At 42.5% G+C, this 21947-nt stretch overlaps 1 long non-coding RNA gene across 3 annotated transcripts in view; it reads left to right on the plus strand.

The window, feature by feature from the left end:
- The first annotated feature begins 168 nt into the window (after window positions 1–168).
- The window catches only part of LOC120408302, a 40971-nt gene continuing 19192 nt past the window's right edge, over window positions 169–21947 (plus strand). For 2 of the 3 annotated variants that reach the window (XR_005600596.1, XR_005600598.1), the window contains exons 1-5: window positions 2752–2946; window positions 5441–5502; window positions 6282–6349; window positions 11216–11322; window positions 11821–11938. This is a non-coding gene — a long non-coding RNA (uncharacterized LOC120408302). Of the gene's footprint in view, window positions 194–2751; window positions 2947–5440; window positions 5503–6281; window positions 6350–11215; window positions 11323–11820; window positions 11939–21947 lie in introns of those variants that run through there. The other variant, XR_005600597.1, reaches the window with a different exon arrangement.

Genomic DNA, 21947 nt, shown 5'->3' on the forward strand with positions numbered 1-21947 from the left:
ATGGTCCCTTTAAGAGGGAATGGGACAGTCCCTGCTTCTCAATGGGGTCAATTTAGCCTGATTGAGTACATGTGGAGCTAGTTCAATTGGCGCCATCAGTAACAGCTGAGGAAGGGCTGGGACAGCATTATATAAAGTGAAGGGCAGACAGAAAAGAGGCCTTTCTCAATGGATTTGCCTTGGGGTTAAAGAGGTAGAAGCTCAGGGGTAGTTAGACAGTGTTTCCAGAATCTCCTGGAGTAGATACAAGCCCGGTTGGGTTGAGTTGGGTTGGGTTGGGTTATACTTTGTTTGGAACTAAGGTTTAACCTCAGAATGAAGAGGATGGCTTAATTTTTTCATTTGTCAGGCAACATTGGGCAGGGGAGAATCTGGTTGTTCCCCATCAGGAGTGGGAGTGACATGAGACTTAAAATGGGTCTGGCTGAACAGCCAGCATAAGGGGTCATATGGGATTGTCACAGTTGTGCCTTGGGGATTTTAAGGCCATGGTTTGGGGTGAGACTGGAGCCTTCACAGGGATTTTTCCACTGGAAAAAGTAGCTTCTCTGGTGATGTGTGAGACCTGCAGGGACATGTCCCTGGTGTTGGGAGGCCTCACCCCCTTACATATGGTTACTCAACCAGTGCTGAACTGTCTAGCCATGGCTAAATGGGGGCTAGCACTGGTTCAGCTGCACCCATTGTCAGCAAAAGATCATTTGGCTAGCAAGGGCTAGGTTGGTGGTAGCCATTGCAGGGTATTACTCTTTGGTGTGCAAGGGGTGCTGTGCAGGCTGTTCATTTACTCCCCTGTGCACAGTGGAACTCTAGGGAAGGAGGTCTAGAATATTTCAGCCCTGGTAGGTCAACATAAGGTGAAGAGGAATCAGGATTTCATGAAAATGAGTAGACAGAAGTCTGTTAATGATGGGTGAAAAATTGCACACTGCTTTTTAAAAAGAAAAGCAATAATAATTGGGGAGGGGGGAGAGGAAATGTTGTCTGCTTCCCTTCAGAGAAAGTGTTGGGATAATGAATTCAAGTGAACTTCTCAAATAGCATTTGCTCACTGCCTCCTATACTATGCTAAACATGCAGTCGAGTGAGTTGTGCAAACTAACTCCACCATGACTTGTGGTGGTGTCAGCTGACCATCACTTGACTGAAATGGGCTTTTTAGATAGATCATGGGCTTCTGATCAGTGAGTTATTCAGATATTTTCTGTGGAAAAAGTTCTTCAATGGACAATTGGACCGATAAACTGTTCTCAAATTTATAAAAATATTTTTATAAATAAAAATATCAATTATCCTGTCTCTTTGCTATAAAGATCAGTTAAATTAGCATTAATGTATTCACAATATAGTGGGTTTCAAGTTCATTTCTAGTGGTGTGCACACTCTTCCTAACTTATACTTTGCTCTACATATTACAGTGTTTCTTTTGTGAGAACCGAATTCCTGATATTGCTTTTCTCAGAAGGCACAAACATGTAATAACTTTGCAGCCAGGTGGCAGCTATTGGTTATGAAAGTACATGGCATGACCATTACTGAGTAATCAGTTATCTGGCTGTTTTTAATCTTTTTGAGCTAGATCAAATAATATTTGAGGAAAATATTGTCAGCTAACCTGGGAATTACTTGTTGAGTCCAGTGTGGTTATCAATTAATCTACATGCATGGGATGAAGATAAGAAATCTATTTGCCATAGAATGCAATACAGTGAATGTTGTTTTTTCTCACTTAAACCAATATAACACCACTGTAACTTTATTGGAGTGAATCCTTAGTGCCAATTTACACACACAGCTGAGTAAAAGGAGAAGCAGCCCAATGGAGCATCCTTCACTCAATATGAATATTGCTTTCTAGGTACAGGTACCAACGTGAATAATCTAGAGCATTCTGCATAGTCTGAAAGCTCTAAAAGGACACCACCATACATAGAGAGTGAGAAGAAAGCATAGGGTTAAAAAGATAGAATAGGAATAGGCACTCTCACTAGCTAGTGAGACACAAACAGTGGGCTAAAGTAATGGGAATGGAAATGTGCTTGGTGTTTAGTGTTGGTTTTAAGCTAAAAGTGAATAAAACATGGCGAGATTTGGCAGTATGCAGGTGGGATCTTCCAAACCTGTAGCTGAAGGGGTTCTTGAATCATGAGGGTCCCCAGTTTTTGAGACCGTCACAAAGTTAACTTGGCACTATGGGTTCTGTCTGAATGCATTGACATCTACAGAGCAAAGGTCATTAATGTCTTCACTTGCCCTCTCTGGGAAAAGACCTGGTTGCTAGGCCTCTTTACCCACCATGTAGGTAAGACAGCAGATCTGTGGGTACTTTACTTTGCAGCTATGGCAGGGAAGAGGGTGAGAAGGAGAGAAGTAGCAGGGTGAATGAGCATAGGGATAGTGAAGGGATTTGGGTGGGAGAGGATTGAATAAGTAGATGAGGGGCTCCCAAAATAATCCCCCTGGGTGCTCAAAGTCTGAAGCCATCCCTGTAGAGGAAGGAAGGTCTAAACAGACAGACAGGGCTGCCCAAATGAAAGAGAATATACCCTAAGTGTAGGTATTGCTAGAGAGAAGGCCACCATTGTAGGGCTGGAGTGAGCTAGCAGAGAAGTATAATATAACAATAAGGTGGAACAAGCCAAAGGGGCTTTTGAAAACCAGGTGGGTAGATGTGCATTGGATTCAGGAATGGACATAGAGCCAGTGAAGGCTACAATGTGATGCAATCTGATTTTTTTTTTTTGTAGCGCACCTATTATACAAAGTGTGGCCCAAAATGCTTTTCACAGCTGACTGAAAATAGAAAACAATCAGAGGGGAGAGAGCAGTTAAGAAGTACAGGCAAGGGAGGGAAGATGTCTCTAGATGAGAAATGAAAACACCTGAAGGCTGAATCAAGAGGAGAGATACAGGGATGCTGTTCCAGAGGGCAGGAGCTGCAGAGGAGTATGTTCTTATGCTGGTAGGGGCTAAATTGGGTGTAGGAACAAAGAAGGCTATAAGTGTGGAGAGAAGGGGGAGGGGAGTAGAGAAAAAGAATGTCCATGGAAGCTATAGGTTAGTAAAATGTGGAAGGGCCTGATCCAAGTCATTGACTTCAGTAGACTTTGGATCAGGCCCACATTGCACAGTAGGCTATTGACCTTTGCTGTTATCATATAACATTCCTTTTAGTCCTTGCTGTAACATATTTCCAGCCAAGCTCTTGACTAGCCTTACTATTACCATATGGAGGGGGAATAGTAGTGGAGCCAAGTTCTCCCCTCTGATAAAAGTATAGTGCTTTCTATGCCTAAGCCATACTACAATCTCTGGGGTGAAGACTTTGGCAACTTCACTCCTATGGCACAATGGAATGCTCTACAAAAAGGGTAGAGCTCATCTGTGCAGGAAGCAGAGGTTTCTCAAAAGCCAGGTTGAGACTGTGAAATGAACTTCTACAGGAATTAAGAACCAGTACACCCTCTCCCACCTTCTGCTCCAAGTGCCAGTGTGTATTTCTTTGACTGAGCCTCTTCTAATGCAGTCATAGCAACATGGCTAGAGAGAAGGAGACTATACTGGTATAACCTTCCTTATAGCTGTATAACTTTGCTCTGCAGATAAGGCCCTAGTGACTTGCTCAAGGTCATGCAGGCAGACTATGGCAGAGGAGGGAACGGAACCCAGCTTGCCTTGGCCCTAGTCTAGGGCACAAACCACTAGGCCAGGGGTAGGCAACCTATGGCACACGTGCTGAAGGTGGCACGTGAGCTGATTTTCAGTGACACTCACGCTGCCTGGGTCCTGGCCACTGGTCCGGGGGGCTCTGCATTTTAATTTAATTTTAAATGAAGGTTCTTAAGGTTTTTAAAATGTTTATTTACTTTACATACAACAATAGTTTAGTTATATATTATAGACAAAGGCTTTGGCTACACTTACACTTCAAAGCGCTGCCGCGGCAGCGCTTTGAAGCGTTAAGTGTAGTCAAAGCGCCAGCGCTGGGAGAAAGCTCTCCCAGCGCTGTCCGTACTCCACCTCCCTGTGGGGAATAACGTACAGCGCTGGGAGCCGCGATCCCAGCACTGGGGCTTTGACCACACTGGCGCTTTGCAGCGCCGCAATTTGCAGCGCTGGAGAGGGTGTGTTTTCACACCCTGCTGCAGCGTTGCAAATTTGTAAGTGTAGCCAAGCCCTTATAGAAAGAGATCTAAACATGTTAAAATGTATTACTGACATGCGAAACCTTAAATTAGAGTGAATAAATGAAGACTCTGCACACCACTTCTGAAAGGTTGCTGACCCCTGCACTAGGCCATCCATCCTGTGTAGAAAGTTCATGAGACTACTCACAGTGATTAAAATTAAGCATGTGAGTAATTCTTTACACACTTATGGCCTTGTGTTGAAATACTCCAGCCATCCAACTTTCTCTTTGACTAGTTTGACAGTCATGAAGCTGTGCTAATATGCTGTAGCAGCAAGCAGTTCTCTCTCTCCCCCATACAATATGCTCTCCCATATGCTAATCAGTCTCCTGTACAGTGTGTTCCTAAACATTCTGAATATAAGACTTTCATATTGAGTTAATAAAGGAATGCCCTTTCTTTCAGTGCCCAGCTACTGCATGCTGTCCCCAGCCTCTGAGTACAAGAGAATGAGGACACTTGTGCATTAGCTGTAAATCCACACAAACTGTGGCATGTGGATCACTTATAAGCCCAGTTATGTTTGTGAAGCAGCTGGGAAATATGCAGCCTGACTCAACTGTACAAAAGGGAAAAAGCCTTTCAAAACGCATGCATAAGCCATTTCTAATAAAGTGAGACCTTTGTTTTTAATTAGGACCCAACAAAATTTCAGGCTCATGTTGTCTATTTTTGGTGGCACTTCCTAATCTTCTCTCTTCTCTTTAAAATTTTTCCTTCATAAGAAAGGTTTAGGAAACAATCTTCAGCTACTCAAATGAGCATGCTAATACTGAGGATGAGATTTAGGAAATCCCTTTAATTACTGGAACCAGATTTAATTGCAAATACCAGTTTACACCCCTTTTAAATTAGACCTTAATTAAAGATGGTGAGGTGCTGTTTAAGTAGTGTGAAAAGCCTTAATTTCCATCAGCTCCCAGTTCTACTGGAAGCTGGTAGTAAGGGCTCATTCTGAACTTTGCATATCTATTTATTTCACTTGTTTGAATTGGAAAGTCAGGTGAAAAGGGATTTACCTACTCTATGGTCTCATGTAATTTAAAAAAAAAAATCACATCTGATTCCTTTAAATACCTTTGTGGGATTACTATCCTGTCCTGTAGATTTGTGGTATGTCTCTAAACTCAACCATACGTTCTAGAAGCTAATCAATACAATTGTCATATTAATCATAAACAGTTCCAAAAAACCTTGATATTAAAACAATGCTAGGACTTCAGATCATAAGCAGATCTGTTTTTTTCCAGGTAACTCTACATCTCTGTCATTGCGTTGCTATGTCCTCTTGTGTGCTGGTCATCATTCTTGGGTATGTACAATGGTGCAGCTTCTCCATCTTCTTGTGCAATCTGCTTTAAATTCTGTTTTCCTGCTTGAAGCTCAGCAAGTTGTCTTTGTCTGAGCACATAAGGAATTCACAGCTCATTAACAGTTTGTGTTAAAATTCCTAGTGGGAATATGTTTTCCTTTGGGAGGTGCAAATTAGATAAAGCTTTGATGTAAACTAAATAAATGTTGTTTAGTTGAGGGGATTATTGTAGGATTTTGCCTGGCTTGCAGTGCCCGAGTAAATCCTCCACAGTATTCTGGAAAAACTCAAAACCAGTATTAAAATATCTTCATTTTAAACATTAGTGCAAGCTCCTTATCAGTATCACTTAGCTTTGTTAAAGTTGATCATTTCCAAGTGTGAGACTGAAGTTGTTAGGGTGGATTTCACCAGCTATCACTATTCAAATAATTATTTAAAACCCATCCCATTGGGGGATGGGTCAGTATCAAAATGCTCCAGAGCCCCAGTCACTACCAAAATGCTCCTAAGAAACAGGATGATCCAGCACACCTGATGCTCATTATCGTAAGTATCAGAAGGGTAACCGTGTTAGTCTGGATCTGTAAAAAGCAACACACACATGCTCCAATACATTTGTTAGTCTATAAGGTGCCACAGGACTCTTTGTTATCATAAGGAGTTACCCAACACTGACTGCCTTGGATTGGCTCTGAGAAGGAAAATAGCTTTCTTGCATTAGATATGGGGAAGGCAGAAGTAGAGGAACATGATGCATCATGTGCCCCTTTCTGTAGGGGAATATTCTTCCAGAGCGCTCGATTGGTGGAAGCAGGTTCTAGCCCTGGCACATTGTTAATGAAAGGTATGTTTTTAGATGCAATTTGAAAAGAATTAGCAGGTAGATAGTGCTGCTTTGGATAACAGGAGCTGAAGAGAAGGCTCTACACAAACAGTGGCTACAGCATGTGGAGGGGGATAAAGGACAACTGCCCTGTGAGTGGAGTGGAGCCAAGATCCAGGGAAGCTGTCAACTTGTATCTAATGGGAAGATTAGTAAAATGCTATGCTGTGGCATACAATATAGACCTTTGCTATTGTGCTAATTGTTGGTGACTAAAGTGCTAGAGAGTTCATTTTCTCTTTGTTCCCTTCTGTATTACACTTCCAACTCTAATTGCCTAACAGAAGGAAACTCCCCCTATTGGCAGGTTGTTCCATAATTGTCCTTAACATGATTTATTTAACCTTCCTCTGAAACCACTGGCTCTGGTCTCTATCATGCGGAATAGATGACTAGATAAGCTACTGGTGGCAAGGCAATTCTCTCATCAGGGTTGTTACGGAAGAAGTGATTAACAAGTAAGTTTAATCAATACTAAAAGAACACTGTATGGTGGTGGCACTCCGCTAAGACAGTTAAATTGGTAATATTTAAAAGATTCATTGGGCCTGATTCTCCCTTGCTTTACACCTTGAGTAGTCCTCTTAGACCTGTAGAAAGAGCATGTAAAACACTCCCAGATCAGAACAATAACATGTTATACCCACTTTGCACTTGCTATTGAAGGGGCAAGGCAGTGGTGAATCAACTCCAGTGTATGTTCATGGCTAGCTTCAGACTGCAGGTGAGATAACAAGGACGGTAGGGTTGCCCGCTATCCTTGTATCTGATGTGTCAAAGGCACAACAGTCTCTTACATCAGGTGCTGGTGATGTATTTTGGAATCTTTACACTTTTCTAGCATAGTAGAGGCACATTGATGAGGATAAACCCCAAGGTTATTAAATGCTCATTCATATGGGACTATCACCACTGCTCTGCCGTCTGCTTTTTGTTTTCTCTTTTGGAGGGCATAGCAGGATGTTCCTCTCCCTTCTCCAGGCTCTGCTCAGAATGGGCTGGAGAGAAAGTATGACAAAGAATAAATATAAGGAAGCCTCTGATTTGGCAATGTCAGCAGGACTGCTGCAATATGGTGCATAACACTGACTTCGTTTCAGAGACCTCTACAATGGTTCTTGACATCTTAGCATTTCACTCCAGGCCCGGTACCTTAGCTGTCAATATGAACTTTGCCACTGACTTCAAAGGAAGCAGGACCAAGTTTTCATTGGAGGAAGAAGAGAAGAGAGACTGTTTGCAACTGTTGCTGTTCAGTGATAGCATTGGTTTTCTTGGGAAATCAATTGTGGGGAGCTGGATGGCTCATGGTAAAGGGTACTGATTCCTGGCTTGCAGTGACTGAAAGCTGTTGCTATCTCTGAACTGGCCTATATCAAAAGAGTTGCTGGTCTCAGTCCTGTTCTCAATGGACTAGTGGTGTCCATATCCCAGAATCCAACAACCCCTTGACAATAATTTTCAGTCTCCACCAAAAGGCCCAGAGTTATGGGCATGGAAACTGTGTTACCTTCTGACTTTCAAAGGGAATTGGGATGGGCACACCAGTATGGGATGCTGGTGTTGCCACTGCCTCAGCTGTGCCTGGATACAGAGGGGATGCCTGTCCCCAGTCCTGTGAACCTGGCATCATTTGGGAGCACTCAACTTCATATAAAAAAAGCAAGGTGGTTGTTGCTGTCTCTGTCTCAGTCTCATCAGCATGTTAGCTGCCAATGGTTTCCAAACAGATTTCATAACAGTAGCCACAGACTGTGACTTTGCTTTCAGGGCTGCTAGTGATATGAAATGTGGGCCTTCAAAGCAGCCCTGCACACCCATCCCACGCTTAGTACTTTCCTTCTTTTCCTTTGTCCAAAGGATTGGTTACTACTGGTATCACTGCAGACTGTTGTGCTGTAGCAAAAGGGAACCTTATACAATGTATTCAATCAGCAGCCATAGAGCCAAGGTTCTGGGAAGCCCAAGGAGAAAAGCACAAAGCATTTCTTCAAGCTCTTATATACCCCCAAAATATTAATTATACTATTTGCATTTAAGAAATTTGGCCCTGCTTAGCCCCTGTCCCAGCAGTCAGCAGGCTGGCTACATAAGCTATTAGTCTTTCATCTGCATAATGTGCTTTTGGCCTGAAGCAAAACTAGTTTTACAGTAATGTCAAAAGAACCACAACTGAAACAAACATGCACTTCTGATGTCATTGCTCCAAGGCTTTAATTTGTGTCTGAAATATTCAAATTCCTGATGAAAGTCAGGGTAACTTCTTCAGACAGCAGAATCTATTTTTTTGTTCACAAAAGACAATTCAGTTAAGGCACAAAGGCCCTGATTCTTCTTGCTTCCACCAGTATAAATCAAGAGTAACTCCACTGACTTCAAAGTAGTTAAACGACTGAGTGGAGAATCTGGTTTAAAATGTTTTTATATGACCAAGGCAGCGTTTTGGTGCTGATTAGTACTGCTAAACACTAGCAGTCTGCTGCAGCCATAGACTGATTTTCTAGGATTACTGAGGGTACTTTGAACACTACAATAATCAAAAGTGCACTTCCATCAGAGCCAGTCTTTTAAAGGGATGTTGGTAACATTTATACCAGTCCCTTTTCTTATTTTTTTTTATTACCTTCTGAAATCCACTTTTCTGTCTTGCTCAAATATTCATTAAAACACTTTTTTTTTAAATGGCAGAGTTTAACATTTCACTTCTTATCTTGCTTCCATCCTGTCAAATACAATTTCAGATAACTAGAGCCACTTGTCGTTCGTGATCAAAGTGGTACAGATTCTTGTGTTCTTAAGATTTCTGGGCACCATGCCAAAAAATCAGCCGCGTCATGAGTGAAATAGATAATTCACCTTGCTGCACTGCATTTTTCCAAGGAAGGAGTAACTGAGCAGATCTTTGGGAGCCCAATTTTGAGATGTGATAAGAAATACAAGGGCAAACGAAAGCCAGAGACTGAGACATTTCAACATTACAACTGAGAAACAAATCAACATAGATTCCCAGATCTTATGACCAGAAGGGACCATATGATCATCCTATTCTGACCTGCTGCCATAGAATATACACCATAGAACGTCACTCAGTGATTCCTGCAGTGGAAGGAAATACTTTTCCCACCCTGTAACGTAAGTGGTCACTACATGTGATCCTTGCCTTGTAACTTATTTTAAATTTAAATGAAAATCACATGAAATGCAGAGTAAATTTTACCAGTTGTCTTCCTGATTTCATATGCTGTGAGGTCAGTGACCTGCAAACTCCTTTATGATCCCTGTGTTGTGAGGAGAACCCTGGGGCTGAAGTCATGGTGACCTCAGAGCCTCAAGAAAATCTACAGGTCAAAACCTTTTATTTCTGACCTTTTAACTGGCTCTAGTCGGCCATGAAGACCTAAATGCCTGCTCTTTCAGATTCCTGGGAAGCTTCAAGCCTCTTGAATCTAATTCTCTCTGAGTCTTGCTCTCCCATATTCAGGTCACTGATGTTGTAACAGCAACTCTGTCATGTGTGAGAGGGGGAAACTTTGGGCCATCAAGTATAATGCAGCTAGTAGTATATGACAATGCAGTCAAGTAACTGAATAACTGCTTCTTCCTTACCACAGGAGTCCCTACCCACTCCTTACCTGACTGCTGCTTTCGAAGGAGAAAGCTAATGAGGAGTAGGATTATCATTTGCCTCACCTGGACAGGCTAAAGAGTCCATCTTTCACAGGGGCCCTTTTCCCTCTAGTCTTGTTCTCCATAATGAAACCCACTGCTTTCAGTTCCCCCCTTTCCCTCCCCAGCTTTCCCCTAAGGATGCATTCTAATGTCCTGTCTTTAGTGCAATTGTTTTAAGTATAATTTCTCATATTTTTCTGTCTCCTTCCATCCTGCAGAATCCCAAAGCACTTCATAACCTGTGGGCCTGATCTTGTTCCCTGTTTGAAGCCAATCACCGAACCCATGCTGACTTCAAGGGAAGCAAGTAGGGTGACCAGATGTCCCAATTTTTGGGTCTTTTTCTTATAGGATCCTATTACCCCCCACCCCCGTCCCAATTTTTTTACATTTGCTGTCTGGTCATCCTAGAAGCTAGATCAAGCCCTAATTCCACTCCACACCACTGACGTGCAACCACTTTGAGGAAATGATACCATCAAAAACAGCAAGATGAGCTGGAAGTTTTTTTTGGCTAAGAACACGACGGCAAATCACTGCTCTTAAGAAAAGTGGCTTGGGAAAAGACAGGATCTTGATTTTTGAAGGTGTCCTAAAAAGGCCCCCATCTAGTCAACTGGATTTAGCTGGCATTTTCTACCTTGGAAGGCTGATGGTCTGAGTCAGGCTTGATCAGATTGTTCTTTCACCTATGTGTAGATAATGAATGGGGTAACAGAAGTTTTCACGACAGAATTAGCTCTTGTGTTCTGCTTCTTTCATTCAAAGTAAATTGTAGGTGGGGTGGCTCCATGCACCAGCGCAGCAAGCTCGTGCCTGGGGCGGCAAGCCACGGGGGGCGGTGTGCTGGTTGGTGTGAGGGCAGCAGTCAGGCAGAGTTTGGTGGCATACCTGCGGGAGGTCTGCCGGTCCCGCGGCTTCGGCGGCAATTCGGCAGCGGGAACGGCAGGTCACCCGCAGAACCACCACCGAATCCGCGTGACCAGCGGACCGTCTGCAGGCGTGCCGCCGAAGGCCACCTGACTGCTGTGCTTGGGGCAGCAAAAAACATAGATTGTAGGTAATAGTAGCTCTAATGTGAGAACAGGCTCCTGTCTTCCATGTAACACAGCGACAAACTCTGAGGTCCTTACTTGGTTTTATTCTGCCCTTACTCAGGCAAACTCCCAGAACTTGGCCAACAATGGGTCAGAGTAACCAAACATGAAACCATACTGAAATGGCAGCACCCATTTACATAGCTGGCTCCTAAAGGAGTGCAAAGGGTAAGCAAATTGTTCTAGAACTAAGGCCCTAATTAGGTGGTTTGAAAGTCATTGTTCCATTTCCATACAAGAGCAGGCCAAGCAGCCTGCCTTTGGCAGGCCTTTCCCTAAAATCAAGGTTAGTTATGCTGTCTTTTTCTATCACTTCTAAACTTTCAAATACTTTTTTTGCAAGTTTTGGCCCTCATTGCTTAATGGTTCCAGAAGCGATGATTTCCCCTCCTCCTCCAATGACATAAAGGGAAGTTAGGGACTCTACTCTGGCTTACGCATTTGAAAATCTTTCCCTCCATCTTTTTCAGTTTAAGCAGAAAGCAGATATATCTGTTTGTTTTAATTTCTTAGGGGATCAATAGAACGTTCTTAGTTTCAAGATGGAGTGTGCTGAACTCTGGCAATCCCTGATTGGGATAATGGTTGCTAGACCTGCCCCATGCTTGGATGGTGCTGGCTGTGTGGGGAAAAGTAGCATAAAGCCACCTTTGCCTCTCTCTTTAGGTACACTGAGCATTGTTCTGGCCTGCTGAGGATTGAATCTACTTTTAGTGTGTTCTGAGCTTTGGATTACTCTGGGAACAAATATTGAAGCAAGCCTGTGTGCTGTGGATCTGCACAGGTATCAAAAACTGACTCAGTCTGGATGAAAACATGTACAGTATTTACTACTTACAAACTCATTTTAGTCTTGTTAGAGTTTTATGTAGCTAATAAAAAGGGCTGTATATTACTTCTGGCCTGGTCTGATGGGTCCACAGATCGAGCCTGAGCCAAAGCCCACTGAAGTCAATCAGAATCTTTCCAGAGATCAGGCTTATAGAACATTATGTTACTATGTAACAGTCCCTGGTTTTAACCTTGGGAACTTGCACAGCTCAATTCATTGAGACTTTATTGGCATGACTAGCAATAAACGTGCATTGCCAATGTGTAAAGAAAAAGGCAGCCCATTCAGGGATCTCTTGGAGGGTCTGACCCGCTGGGGACAGTCACACACTCTCTAAGGTTTAATTCCCTGTGTCCGTTTTGTTAGCAATATCCATTCCTGATCCAGTAGCAGGTTGCTACATGTCACGAGGCCATTTCTGCTGTCTCTCCTCTTTCTCCCTGTGTCAGGCTCAGTTTTTCCTCACTCCACATTGATGCTGGTAGTACAACTTCCGAGGAGACTATCATCTCCTTTGGTGCAAGGTGTATGCTGCAATGCAGCAGTGGCACGCATTATATGTGTATAGAGAAGCAACACAAAATCTATTACTTTTAGGTGTGGGGAACCTCCAGTGACCTCTCCTTAAACTCTCCAATATCCCTTCCACTAGTTTAAGTGTTGAGAGCCATATGAAATTAAGCCCTGGAACAGCCTTCCAAGGGAGGCTGTGGAATCCCTGTCATCAAAGGTTTTAAAGAACAGGTTGGACAAACACCTGTTAGGGATGGTTAGGTTTACTTGATCCTGCCTCCGCACAGGAAGCTGGACTTGCCAGTGGGTTTCACAGCTATTTGTTGACAGCAGAGGAATGATACTCAAGAATCCTGGGTTCTATTCCAGGTTCTATGGGGACCATACTCCAGTGGTTCCATCAGACACTGGCCCTCCATGTTGTCTTCATCCCAGTCTCCCCCCAACTATGTACATATAAGAAAATGAAATAATGAGTCCAACAGCTCTGTTGTTGTATATATGCTAAACCATGTTGATATATTTTCTTCAGGTGGTAAAAAATGCATCCACTGAGTCTAACAGGAAATACGTTTGTAATTGAAAGTTTTTGGAATGAAGGAACTACATTAAGTTATATCCTTGTTACTGCATTATGACACGGTAACCATAAGATCTGCTTGTGTGTGTCTCATCTTAGTCAGTGTCTCTTGTGGTACATTTTATATACTTGAAGGATGTTACAAGATTTTAAGAAAAACATCATCCTCGCTTCCCCTGAACAGCAGTTTTGTTTAATATTTGTTTTGTTAACTTGCACCGATCTCTTGTTGTTTTGCCCTGCAAACAACTTGCAGGGAAAAACTGAAAAGTGATGCATTACTAATCCAGTATAGTGATTTGACTTGCATCTTGTCTACACCATGCAACTTTTAGCGACAAGGCTGTGTCGATGCAGTCTTCTTGCTAAAAGTCAGTGTGTGTAAACCCTCGTTGTCGGTACTTTGTCAGTACTTTTGCTGACAAAATACTTCTAGCCCCATAGCTTTGTCAGCAGGAGAGTGCTCCTGCCGACAAAGCTATGTTCACACTGCCACTTGTGTCGGCAAAACTTTTGTCTTTCACGGGGGCGCTTTAAGTACTTGTGAAAGACAAAAGTTTTGTCGACAACTTCACAGTGTAGACGTACCCTTGGATTGCTATGTCTTTAAATTCTAGATGGTTTGATAATTGCATCTAGCCACATGTAAGCAGTGGACCTGCATCTAGTTAATGATTTATAGTTCCCAAATGCAAATTTTTCTGATAGAATTCTTGATAACACAAAAGATAAATGTTACCTGGTGAGGTAAATCAAAAATGTCCATATCATCTTTCAGCTCTTCCTCAGGCCTCCTTACTGATCAAATATACCCTTTATGCAGAAGACTTTGCCTTAGCTTCAGAAATGGAATTCACAGATTTAACTACTCTAAAACACAACAGACTAGGTATCCTAGGGAAAATATCAGCTTGATACAGAAACCCCCCTGAGAAATGCAGTCTCAGAAAGATAGCTCATCTGTTACTAGTATGAGGGATCTTGCATATGAAGTAGTATACAAATGAGTAGGAGTACATGGCATATAATTGTGGGGGTGGTGGAGGAGGGGAAGCTAACATTGCTGATTTATGGAACAGGGTGCCCTGCTTCTTGGGTTTGGTGACTAAAACTTCCAGTTTTCTAAATAAACTGGTGAATAGGGTTGGCTGGAAAACGAGAATTCCATTTGGAAAAAATAGTCAAGGAATTTGGTTTTGTTCAGCAAGACCTTTTGGAATTCCTAATGGGGTTGGGGGGAAGAGAGGGAGAGAGACCCACTCTAGAATAGCCAATAGCCCAGTGGTGAAGGAATTCATCTGGGATGTGGCATGCCAAGGTTCAAGTCCCTCTGTAGTTGGCCTGGTTGCAAGGGCTATTCTGGTCAGTGTCTGTCATATTTTGGCCAGAAATTCCATCCTGGATGTGAGAAACTTTCCTGATGAAAGCTTTGTCAAAACTAATATGTTTCTGTAGAAAGTTTTGGTTTAACTGAAATGGCATATTTTTGACAAAAAACATTTTGTCAAGTTCCTGACTCTCTCTATTGGTGAAAACTTTCCCTTTTTTGCAGGTTTTGAGATCTCAAAACCTGCCAAGTGGATTTTTATGAATAAACTTAAGTATTTACCTATTGATCTGAAAATTAAGCATGACAAATTTCAGCCCCAAAGGGTAAATTTTAAGGGAAAATAAGTTGAGTGCCTGAAAACAGGGGATTATTATAAAGTATTTTTGCTGCCACAGCAGTAGCCTTTCTAGTGCAAACCATAAGATCACCAAAAATATCGATATTATTTTTTGCAAAACCACATATATCAAAAACACCTTCATCCCCTTCACACTCCCTCCCTCTGTGATTTAGTAATGAATTTATTTTCAATTGCAAAGGTCTTATTTTGTCACTAGGTATGGAATGCAGGAAGCACAATGCTTAATCATTCAGTCAGTGCTTCCACTGCAAATTCCTCAAACCAGTAACCATTTCCCATTATGTCATTCTTACTAAGATAGATGTGGTTGAGTGATAAGCCTGGGGGAGGGAAGCAAAGCTGCAAATGAATGATGCTAAATGCATAGCAAAGCCTATAGGCCTTGTCTCTTATAGGCTTTCTGATTTATAATTGGGGATTTTATACATTCGATCCTATATCTGTAAGACATGAGGAATGAAAGAAATGAAAATGTCATTTGTTTCTTACACTGGTGACTTATGTGTTTTTAAGTGGGTTCTGTTGCACAAGGAAACAAGTTTTCCTTGACACATTGCTCTGCCACTGTATTTGATTTCAATTTCCCACTGAATAGTGCCAAGTGAAATCTGTTATGCTTTAAGTTGTAATATGACTTTCCCCACCACCACCACCATCATCATATCAATCATCCCACATCTCTTAACTAGATGCCTGAAAACATAACGAGTACAAAGGACATTTTTCACACATGGACCAAACACTGGACGAAATAGCCTTTAACCCTTTATGATAAACAGCCAAGTAAAACACATAGGATGCTCTTAAATGGTGATAAGCTGGGTTTTCCTGGAGAAACTGTTTTTCTTCTTTGTATATAACTGACGAATGGTCTGTGTTGCTGTGAAATACATTTTTTAGGTATCTAGTCACACTTACTGTATTGAAAACAAAACCATCCAGTTCAGAGAATGATAAATTAGTGTTTGGAGGAACTTGTCATGCAGATTACCAGATGTCTGTCTCTCTTTGAACTTGTTCCCTTTAAGGCTAAAAGACAAATTCAGGTTTGGCTGTGTATACCTCATTGTTTCCTGTTAGAGAGCTACCTTGTAGCAGGAATAAATCAGCATTCTGGAGAATCCTGACCTCACAACCTATAAGGAAGAAATCCTTTACCTCCCCAGATAGAGTCCAAAATCAAAAGTAAGAGCTCAGTTCTCCAAGGCACCACTTGCATGTAAATCCTGTCCTGCTTGACATTTTGAAGTGGACAGAGGGATCTCTGTGTATTGAACATACAGAACAGATGCTCACTTCCCTTAAGTATGTGAAGGGGAGCAAAACCTGATGGTGGCATGGAATGGAGTAATGGACATCTGTAGGGAATGGCAGAGGGTCAGTCAAAGGCAGCAGGGCTAAGGGGAACATAGTAGCACGGGGGAGGTGGACCCTGTAATCAGTGCATTTCACCAGGCTATTCCTACGGATGCTCCAGGATCCACACAGGTTGCTCTGTTGGCCGTATAGAATGCTGTGATCCATGCCGTTCACAGGCTGAGCTCCCTTCCTTCTCTGCAAGGCCACAAAGGAAACCCCACCACAGAATAGTCTTTCCTTCCTCCAAGTTTGTTCCTTTGGGAGAAGAACATCTGGCTTTGCTAATATACATATAACAATCCCAGGTAAGGACATGGGAGAGACAGCTTCCTTCCTATTTAGAGCCAATGTTCCAGTGAACATGGAATGACTATGGAACAGATGAATGAAGGAGCTTATGAAAGTGTAGCTCCCCTGCTCTAGCAGTGTTTTGTCTCTGGTCTTCTCCAGTCAGAATGCACTCCACATTCTTCAGCTAATGATTTTTAGTCCAGCTGACAAATCAGTAAGCAAAACATTAAAGACTTTGGCCTGGTCTACACTACAGGGTTAGTTTGACCTAAGGTGCCTTGCATTGACCTAGCTGTGGAAGTGTCTTCACTTAAATTTGACATAAATGCCTCTGTGCCAGTTTAGTACCACCACTTCCCTGCGCGGTGGAGAGTCACGATCCATGTAATTAGCTCAACTCAGTGTCAGTGTAGACACTGCATTGCTTACATCAACTGTTACTGGCTTTCAGGATCTGTCCCATGATGCTCCACACCGATAGCACAATTGATACAAGCATTCCTGGTGAAGACTGCCGACACAAGAAGCTAAGTGTGTGCGCACACAAGTGATTTAATAACTGTCGTGGCTCTATGGTGATGTAAGTTAGGTCGACATAATTTTGTAGCATAGACATGGCCTTGGTTACTTGTTTACAGTAATTGTATTACAGACCTTTACTTTTCTTGTGTTAGTGTTTGTTTCTGAATGGCTGAAGGAGAAAGAGGCTCAAGAACTTTAAAATGTTTTGCCTCCCTCTCACCAATCTTTTTAAGGACCATTTAGAATTTTTGTTTCATGGAAATACCCAAAAACTATTGCCTGTGATCTTTCTAGGGTCTTTACAGATATTTCCTGACTGCTATCAGCTGTAACTACACTTCTTTTTCGCTATGCATTCAAGTGCCATCTTTTTTTTACTACGTATCTTACCATCCAACCCCTTTATTTTTTTATACAGTAATTGGTTATTTCTGGGCACTGGCTAGATACAAGCATATATTCTCCGGCTCTTTTGATCCTCCCTTGGCTTTGTCACCTCGCTGACCACAGGGTGGGATGTTGTTTCCCTATTGTTTGCTTTACCCCCCTACTGATTGCTTTCCTGAAACTAGCCTGGGAAGACTCACACTATCTAGATTGTCAACCAGAATCCAGGAAACAGGATTAAAAAACACCAGTGCCTTTCTCTCTTGGGATGATCTGGTGAACATCTATTGCTATCCTGAAACCCTATCCCATTCTTTCTTCCTTCCTGTGATGCTGTATCGGAGACAAACAGATCTCAAAAGACTCATGCATCAATCCATAATAACTTTATTTCTACAGTGTCCAAACCTAAAGGTTTCTATCTATTCTATTCTGGTATTTACATTGCACTCAGCATCACAGTGCTATCTGAGCACCTTCTAACTTCAAAGATTTGACACAGGAATGTCCTTCACCCCTCTGGCAATGGGATTTCTTTTTAATTATAGGAAGGCACAGTCACAAGTACATATTACTCTGAGCTCCTAACATGAAATCATTTCCTGTCTTTGGCTTGTCTTTTTCCCGTAGTCACACTTAGCTTTGGGCCAAATCAAAGCCTGATGAAACCTAAACTGTGTAGGATTTTAAATAATGAGTCCAATCCTGGCTCCAGTGAAATTGATGGGAGTTACGTCACCGACTTCAGTGGAGCCAAGGTTCACCCTATATGTTTAATCCTGTTTATCGTATTGATCAGTGATAGCAAAGCTAACTCAGTGATGACTGGGGATATTGTGTGTTCATTCTGCTTTGCTTTGCTTGCCCCTCACTGTAGCTATGCTACCTGACTGTATGGTAGTTACCAGTGGTTATGGTCTGATGTGCTGTTTCACCACTAGTCAAGCAGGGCTAGTTTATTTTTAGTCAATCCTAGAAAAGCATAAGCTACATGGAAACAGCTGAAAGACTCTCTTTGTGATTGGGATAGGCAAACTGATGTAGTTACACTGGCACAACACCCTTGTGCGGACACTTAACGTGAGTGTGTCTAATATAGATTAGAGGATGTCCACAGCTGGGCTGATTTAGAAACTGGGTTAGTCTTTTACTTCATACATCTAATGAAGTGGGTTCTAACCTATGAAAGCTTATGCCCAAATACATTTTTTAGTCTCTAAGGTGCCACAAGGACTTCTCGGGTTTTTTTTGCTGATACAGACTAACACAGCTACCACTGAAACCTGGGTTAGTCAAATTGGTGCAACTTCTTTCTTAACTTGCAAGTAGATGGGGAAAAAGTCTGCCATATGCACACTGAAGTAGGAATCCTAATCTGAAAGTATTTAATCATGGTAATGTGTCTAGTTCTGTGCAAGGCACAGCCAAATACAGGCCTTAGCTTTCACTCTACAAGCTGGCCATAGGGAAGGGGCAGCACAATGCAGTGGGGGATCCAAACAAGAATACTTGATGAAGAACACGGAATAGTTACTCATTTGACTGTCCTGGGTTAGTATTTGTTGGCTTTATGGAAAAACTGAGTCTTTTAGAAAGAGTCTGCTTAAGGAGAGAGTAGGGACCCGCTGTTCTGAGGCTGGTGATGCATTCCATGCATAGGAGGGACCACGGACAAAGGCTTGAAGATAGGGGGCCGACCCAAGACTGTGAAATGAATGTCCAGAGATAGGACCGTGCCAAATCTCACCACCTTCTGGTCTAAGTGCAAGGCACATTTCTTTGCCCTTACTTTCTCGAACAAACCCCCAGCAATGCGCATGTAGATATTTAAATAAATAAATCTCCAAACCAAACATTCCAACATATGTGCTTCTCCCTAAGCGGAGCAGATGAGAGAACAAGCATGTGACAGATGATAGTCATGCTCCTTAAAGCCCTACTGGAAGGTGCTCAGATACTTTGGCAACAAGTGTGCTATAAGAACCTCTATAGAGTGGAAAAATGAACTGAAGAAGGGTATGCTGAGGCTGGTATCACTGGTGGAGTGAGGGACCATTGACAAAGCCTGACTAGGGCCCCCTTGTGCATGGTGCTGGCAAACAGGAACAAAGTGACAGTTGCTGCCTTGAAAAGCATAGTGAGAAACAAGATCCAGTGTAGGTGGGGGAGACGGATTGTTTAGGCCCTGAAGTACGGGAGTGTAAGTAGAGCTTTACAGTGGCTGTATCTGCAACAAATATAAACCTTTCCTGAAAAATGAACTCACCTAACATAGCTTCTGAGTGTTCACTAGGGAGTGTTTGAGGTGTGGGCTCACTTGCTTTCGGGTCTATTGGGCAATAGCCTCTCTGTTTACTCATAGTTTGGCAGGTAACCTTTTCTCATGGGTACCTGAGCTATTTTTAGATGATCTAGCTGGCACATTTCTAAAGTCTCATTAATGAATCAGGAATGCTCATCCTAAGATGGTGTATTATTTGTTCCCTGATCCATGAAAGCAAAACTGTCAGGGATCAAATGAAAGATTTATGAGACTTACTGAAAAGTCTCCCTGCGTTGGTTTATTTCCCTGCATTGTTCTCAGCAAGGGTTTACAGGAAAGAGGCACTCCCCCCCCCACGAATGCAAGGGGAAGACTTTATAGATAGTGACCGTGGAAACCAGTTCATTAGGACTGAGCTATCAATATCCCCTTTGGAATGTGTCTGTAGATTGTACTTTGCCCCAGAAATGGATTGACAAATGTACAGAACAGTCCTAGCTTTTTAAAAATTTCCTGTCTTACTTTGGCTACCTCAGCACACGTTCATCTCTGGGATGGTGAGGGCTCCCTTCTTACTTTCACTGTAAACGTGGGTCTTGAATTAAGCCTTATCTCAAAACTTGGGAGGTGTGTTAGTGCTGAATCCAACCCTGCTATTTTCGATCCATCTCAGCTGATGAGTCTTCGATTTTGTTGCAATAAACAATTCCCCAAGACAGGAAATGTCAATCTGCCACTGGTTAAAAGTGGAGTGTGTGAGCGGGAAATCCTTCCTATTCAGGTTCGCAAGCATGCCCAAGAGAACTTGCTGCTTGCCAGGATACCTCTAAACCTTTTCCTTTATTGATAGGTCTGATCCAGTTCCCACTCAAGTGGCTGGTAGAACTCCCATTGAGTTGAGTGGGAGCCAGCTCAAGCCTCTAGAGCCCAGGCAACATCACTGCTATGAAATAACTGAGTTTGAAGAGGACAATAAGCAGGAATCCATGTCTTTTTTCCATTCACAAAGAGCACTACCCTGCTTTCAGATAGTGACTTTCATTTTTTATCAGGTGACAAACACAAGAGAGTATAAAACAGAGGCCTTTGTTCTCCTGTCAGTCCAGTGTAAACCAGGAGTAACTCTGTTGTAGTCAATGGAGCTACACTGGTGTCAGTTGAGAGGACAATATGAACATAAGAACGGCCATACTGGCTCGGAGCAAAGGTCCATTTAGCCTAGTATCCTGTCTTCTGACAGTGGCCACAAGGACTCTAGGTCTCCATGCAAGAGATCGAGTGAGAGAGAGTGAGTGTGTGTGTATGTATGTGTATATATTATCTTCCATGGGAGGCTATAGCTGAACACATAATGGCAGCTACCTTTGCAGCAGATTAGGGGCCCTCCTCTCCATGTGAAGTAACGGCACATAGGCTACAAGACGTAGCAGATATGGCACAAGCTGCATACTTTAAAAGAATGCATAATGTGCGAGAGTAAGGACCAACCTGAATTTTCACTCAGTACTCAAAACAAATCTTTTTTGAGCGTTGGAAAAAATGGTGACTATTTTCCTCCCCTCCTCCCCCACCGCCCCGCCTCCACATTTTTAATTCTTGCTTTTCTCAGCTAGAGTTGGAAACAGGAAATCCAGGTTATGACAAGGGAGACTGTTTTGAGTCTATCCAACCCAAGTGGAAGCAGAAAGCACTGGGATACTTGGGAGACAGCCTGTTCTCACAAGACTTCCTGCGGCTTACAACAGATCCATATGCATATCTGTTTTCCCCACTTCTGTGCTGATACTGAGATTAGCAATGGCAACCTCAAAAATACAGATGCCAAAGTGTTGTTTTGTTTTTTTTTAAACATGATTAGTAGATTTTTGTTCACATTCTTCTGTGAAAAAGGATAGTCTGGAAGGAAATACTTCCCCCCCCCCCCCACTTCAAGAGTGATTGGATAGATAAAACAGATCAAATTCTACCAGTTCTAGGTATTTGTAGGTACCACTGTCATAGCATCTAAGTAATATATGTTACACTATTATTGTTGGAGATTTTGAATAAGTTACCACCTCTTCCGTTGGTGGTTGTGCTCCCTCATTATGCTCCCTGCTGATTTACACCCAGAAACCCTAGATCCAGAGGTGTGGCTTCCCAAATGCAGTCATTTAGCATCAGTGACCCCAAAGCAGGTTTGGGAAGAAGGCTTTCCTAGAAGGAAACTTCAATAATGATAGGGCTGATAGACCTAGATTGAACAAAGAAATGAAGATGTAGGGGTTAGGGGTGATAGACTTGCAGTCAGGAGACCTGGGTTCAACTCTGTGCTCTTCCACAGGCTTCCTATGTCACCCTGGACAGTACTTCCCT

Source organism: Mauremys reevesii, linkage group 6, assembly GCF_016161935.1.
Source record: "Mauremys reevesii isolate NIE-2019 linkage group 6, ASM1616193v1, whole genome shotgun sequence".
Taxonomy (NCBI): domain Eukaryota; kingdom Metazoa; phylum Chordata; order Testudines; family Geoemydidae; genus Mauremys; species Mauremys reevesii.